Raw genomic sequence first — 5887 nt, 5'->3', positions numbered from 1 at the left:
CGACAGCGGATGAGTTGGCTGGATGGCATCACTGACTCGATGGACGTGAGTCTGAGTGAACTCCAGGAGTTGGTGACGGACAGGGAGGCCTGGCGTGCTGCGATTCATGGGGTCGCAAAGAGTCGGACACGACTGAGTGACTGAACTGAACTGAACTGACTGAACTTACTCAAGAAATGTGAATTTTAGCTTTTTAGGTTTACAATTCATTTTGAATTAATTTTTGTGTGTAGTGGGAGGGAAGGACCAACTTCACTGTTTTGCATGTGGATATCTAGTTGCCCCAGACCCATTTGTTGAAATGACTATTCTTTTCCCATTGACTTGTCTTGACCCCTCTGCCAAAAATCAATAAACTATGAATGTATGGGTTTATTTCTGGACTCTCAACTCTATTCCCTCAATCTATTTGTCTATTTGTATGCCAGTACCATATTCAAAATGCCGGGCTGAATGAAGCATAAGCTGGGATGAAGATTCCCAGGAGAAATATCAATAACCTCAGATACACAGATGGCACCACCCTTATGGCAGAGAGTGAAGAGGAACTAAAGAGTCTCTTGATGAAAATGAAAGGGGAGAGTGAAAAAGCTGGCTTAAAACTCAACATTCCAAAAACTAAGATCATGGCATCTGGTCCCATCACTTCATGGCAAATAGATGGGGAAACAATGGAAACAATCACAGACTTTATTTTCTTGGGCTCTAAAATCACTGCAGATGATGACTACAGCCATGAAATTAAGACACTTGCTCCTTAGAAGAAAAGCTATGACTCACCAAGACAGCATATTAAAAAGCAGAGACATTGCTTTGCTGACAAAGGTTTGTCTAGTCAAAGCCATGGTTTTTCCAGTAGTCATGTATGGATGTGAGAGTTGGACTATAAAGAAAGCTGAACGCCAAAGAATTGATGCTTTTGAACTGTGGTGTTGGAGAAGACTCTTGAGAGTCCCTTGGACTGCAAGGAGATCAAACCAGTCCATCCTAAAGGAAATCAGTCCTGAATATTCATTGGAAGGACTGATGCTGAAGTTGAGACCTCAATATTTTGGCTACTTGATGGGAAGAACTGACTCATTGGAAAAGACCCTGATGCTAGGAATGATTGAAGGCAGGAGGAGAAGGGGATGACAGAGCATGAGATGGTTGGATGGCATTACCGGCTCGATGGGCATAAGTTTGAGCAAGCTCTGGGAGTTGGTGATAGGGAAGCCTGGCATGCTATAGTCTATGGGGTCACAAAGAGTCAGACATGACTGAGTGACTGAACTGAACTGAATTGAACCATATAGTTTTAATTACTGTAGCTTTATATTGAGCTTTTTAAAGCTTTATATTAAGTATATATTATAAAAAACTTTATATCAAGTCAACCCTAAAGGAAATCAGTCCTGAATATTAATTGAAGGGACTGAAGCTGAAGCTGAAATACTTTTGACACCTGATGCGAAGAGCTGACTCATTGGAAAAGACCCTGATGCTGGGAAAGATTGAAGGCAGGAGGAGAAGGAGACAACAGAGGATGAAATGATTGTATGGCATCGCCGACTTGATGGACATGAGTTTGAGCAAGCTCTGGGAGTTGGTGATGGACAGGGAACCCTGGTGTGCTGCAGTCCATGGGGTTGCAAAGAGTCAGACATGACTGAGAGACTAAAGTGAACTTATATTAAGCTTTGAACTTGGAGAATGTAAGCCATCCAACTTTGTTATTTTTTGTCAGATCGTTTTGGCAGTCTAGGTCCCTTGCATATTCTTATGTATCAGTACTTTAGGATCAACCTCTCAATTTCTTGGGGGGAAAGGGCAGCTGGAATTTTGAAAAGGATTGCATTTTGATTCCGTGGATCAATTTGGAAAATCCTTCCACCTGTAGTGGATTGAATGGTGGTCCCAAAAGGATATATTACGTCCTAAACTCTGGAACCTGTGAATGTGAATTTTTTCTGGAAGTTGACTCTTTATAGATGTAATTGTTTCAAAATAAGATCATCCTGGATTTACAGTAAGCCCTAAATCCAATGACAGTTGTTCTTATAAAATAAAGGTAGAGGGAGATTTTAAGACTTAGACACACAGAGGAGAAGTCCATATAAAGATGGAGGCAGAGATGGGAATCACGAAACCCAAATCAACAGGTGCCTGCAGCCACCAGAGGCTGGAACAGGCAAGGAAAGATTCTGAGGGAGCACATCCTTGATGACACCTTGAGTTCGGACTCCTGACCTTCACTACTGTGGGAGAGAATAGATTTCTGTTGTTTTAGGCTACCCGCTCTGCCGTCATCTGTTACAGCAGCTGTGAGAAACTCTAGTTAATCTGTGTGCTGTGCTCAGTCGAGTCTGACTCTTTGTGACCCCATGGACTGTAGCCCAGCAGGCTCCTCTGTCCATGGGGTTTCCCAGGCAAGAATACTGGAGTGGGTTGCCATTCCCTTCTCCAGGGGATCTTCCCAACACAGGGATGGAACCTGTGGTCTCCTGCATCTCCTGCATTGGCAGGTGGGTTATTTTACCACTAGCGCCACCTGGGAAACGCATACACAATCTAAACATCATTAAATCTTCCAACCCATGAACCTGGTTTGTGTTTCCGTTTGTTTAGATCCTTAATTTCACTCAATAATGTTTTATAATTTTCAGTGTATTTGTCTTTCACTTCTTTTGTTAAATTTATTCCTAAGGCTTTTGTTCTATTGATGCTATTGTAAATAAACTTTAAAAATTTTTATTCTTGGATTGTATGGAAATACAGTTGTTTTTCATGTCTACAGCCTTGTTGAACCTGATTACTAGCTCCAATTGGTTTTCTGTATATATGGATTTCTTATAAATCCATAAGGTTTTATAAATATAAAATCATGACATCTTGCAAATAGAAATACTTTTGCTTCTTCCTTTCTTGCTGGGGGCCTTCCTTACAATGGTACATGGAAGTGGTCAGAACATATGCACTACTTATGCTCTATTATGCAGAAGGCAATGGCACCCCACTCCAGTACTCTTGCCTGGAAAATCCCATGGATGGAGGAGCCTGGTAGGCTGCAGTCCATGGGGTCGCTGAGAGTCGGACACGACTGAGCGACTTCACTTTCACTTTTCACTTTCATGTGTTGGAGAAGGAAATGGCAACCCACTACAGTGTTCTTGCCTGGAGAATCTCAGGGACTGGGGAGCCTGGTGAGCTGCCGTCTATGGGGTCGCACAGAGTCGGACACGACTGAAGCGACTTAGCAGCACATAGCTCTCTAGATTCCCATGAATATGTCTGATAATTCCAAAGCCCCACATAAATATCTTATTCCTTAACTTTTTATTTACCCCCAGGTTTTGGTTATCCTATTGCGTCTTGCATGAATATCAGCCCCTTTTGCTACTTTCAGTGGTTGCCAGGCTGCTGTGTGTTTTTTTTTTTAATATTTTGGTTGTTGTTAAATATTTATTCTATTTATTTATTTGTTTGGCTGTGCTGGGTCTTAGTTGCTGCATGTGGGATCTTCGATCTTCACTGAAGCATATAGGATCTTGTTCCCTGACCAGAGATCAAAACCAGGCCCCCTGCATTGGGTGTGTGGAGTCTTAGCCATTGGACCACCAGGGAATTTCCCCAGGCTGCAGTTTTTAACTGTGATTGTGGGCTATTGATATTCATGATTATCATAGAGTGAGAGGAGGGATGAGAATAGGGCAAATTAAAAATGCCACAAGGCTCATTGTTCTTTACCAAACTCAGCCTTTTTTTCTTGAAAAAAATGTTCCCTGACGGCTTATAGCCTTTGATTAATTTCCAGGGTTCCAAAAAGTTGATCGTGACAGTTTTTTCCAGCCTCATTTCTTTATAGAGTAGAGAATTTTTAGAGGTCCTGAGCCTGGCGGGCTACAGTCTGTGGAGTCGCAAAGAGTCAGACACGACTGAAGAGACAGCATGCATGCGTGAGTTCTGTATTTTTATTAGTATCACCCTTATAGTCTTCTTAAGCTTAGATTTTAAAACTTAACTCCTAACAATATTTCCGGTGTTTTGTTAATAAATCTCGAGGAAAATGAATAATTTATTTCTAGATTTAATTCATTTCATACGTAAATAAAACTCTCCTCAAGTTGATAGTGACATGCAGCCACATTGTTGCTCATTGTCAAATGTGTTTTAAGTACTGAGAAAAAGGTCTATATACAAAGTACTGAGAAAGAGTACACTGTATACAAAGAATGTGGATGTAGATGTTCCAACAGCCAAATATTTTATTGTGCAATGAAATGCTGATGGAAAGGCAGTGAGGTTACGATGAATTTGACTTGCATCCTGATTCTGTAAGTGACCTTTATGGCTAGGTTCTGCGTGTAAATATCAGCTTGAGGAGAGGTTTATTTATGCATTAAATGAATTAACTCAAGAAATAAATTACCCACCTTCCTCAAGATTTATTAATAAAACATTGGGAATATTGTTAGGAATTGAGGTGGCTTGGATGGCTATGCTAAAGATGATTGAGGAATATTTTGCTCTGGGAAATTCAGCTCCCAGCTCCCCGAAGCATTTGAAGTCCACCTCTCAGTACTTTTTATATAGTGAAAAGTTTTATATTTGGAATTAGCCAGCTGGACTCAGTTTAGATGATCCTAATTTTGTTGGCAACATCCAAAGCGTCATAGTCAGGAGCCAGGTGCACATATGCCTTCTTCTCTCCATCAGTCCTGATCAGGGTGTCGACCTTTGTCGTGTCAAGGTCATTGCTGTTGTTCTGTCGCAAAGCTGTGTCTGACTCTTTGCAGCCCTGTGGACTGCAGCACACCAGGCTCAATGGCGTAGAGCTTCTTTTAAAAGTATTTCTTAATTGGTGGAAAATTGCTTTACAATATTGTGTTGGTTTCTGCCACACAACAATGCGAATCAGTCATGATTATATATGTATCGTCCCTGTCTTGAGCCTCACTCCCCTCCCCCGTCCACCCCTCTAGGTCATCACAGAGCGCCAGGCTGGGCTCCCTGTGCTGTACAGCAACTTTCCGCTAATGAACCCCTAGAGAACAGACTTGCGGACTCAGCTGAGGGTGAGACAAACTGAGAAAGTAGCACTGACATACAGACACTAGCACGCGCACAGTAGGTGGCATAGAGCTTCTCCACAGCCTGACTAGTTTGGTGCTTGTTGGCTCTGATGTCCACAATGAACACCAGTGTGGTGTTGTCTTCTCTGCTCCTCGTGGCTGACTCAGTGGTGAGGGGCACTTCATGATGGCAGTGATCAAGCTGGTTTCTCCCAGGGGTGCTCTTCCAAGGATATGTGGCCTGCCTCCTGAGCCACAGTGCTCTGGGCCACTGGAAGGTGGGTGATGCTCAGATCTTCTTTTTCTGTGGTTGTGGACATCTTTCCAAAGCAGTCTGTGGACGGCTTTACTGGCCTTCCAAGCCTTTGCTTTGGCTTTGACTCTGGAAGGGCATCAGCTTCCTTCTTTGCCTTTGGCCCCAACTTGGTGAAAAACAGTCTCTTGCTTTTTGATTGTTGTGTTTTCTTGCTTTTCCAACAAATGACTTTACCACTCATACAACCAAATCTCTCAGACATTTATGTCTCTTTGCCAGACTATGAGCTTTCAGATATTTTAGATTCTTTAAAAGGTGTACTACGTCACACCATCCCCTGGCCGGTAGATAATTAAAATCAGCACCGAACAGCAATATACACCCTCTAAAGCAACGATCAGTTCTCAGCCTTTATGCTGCCGTGACATGCTTGATGAATGATTTTCTTATGTGGGAAACATTCTCAAGGGCACATTCATATTTGGACAAACATCTCAAATCTGGAAGTCATGCGTTGTGGTAATTTGTAATCATCAGAACAGTTAACTGCCCATCTGTAGCGGAGGCTCTTTGTGACCCA

At 42.3% G+C, this 5887-nt stretch overlaps 1 pseudogene; it reads right to left on the bottom strand.

Moving 5' to 3' along the window:
- Window positions 1-4612: 4612 nt before the first annotated feature.
- LOC104981512 lies at window positions 4613-5548 on the bottom strand (annotated as a pseudogene).
- Window positions 5549-5887: the final 339 nt, after the last annotated feature.

The sequence above is a fragment of the Bison bison genome, unplaced genomic scaffold, assembly GCF_000754665.1.
Source record: "Bison bison bison isolate TAMUID 2011002044 unplaced genomic scaffold, Bison_UMD1.0 scf7180017864518, whole genome shotgun sequence".
NCBI classification, from domain to species: Eukaryota; Metazoa; Chordata; class Mammalia; order Artiodactyla; family Bovidae; genus Bison; species Bison bison.
The sequence above is the reverse complement of the archived record's forward strand: the minus strand, read 5'-3'. Positions and strand labels throughout refer to the sequence as shown.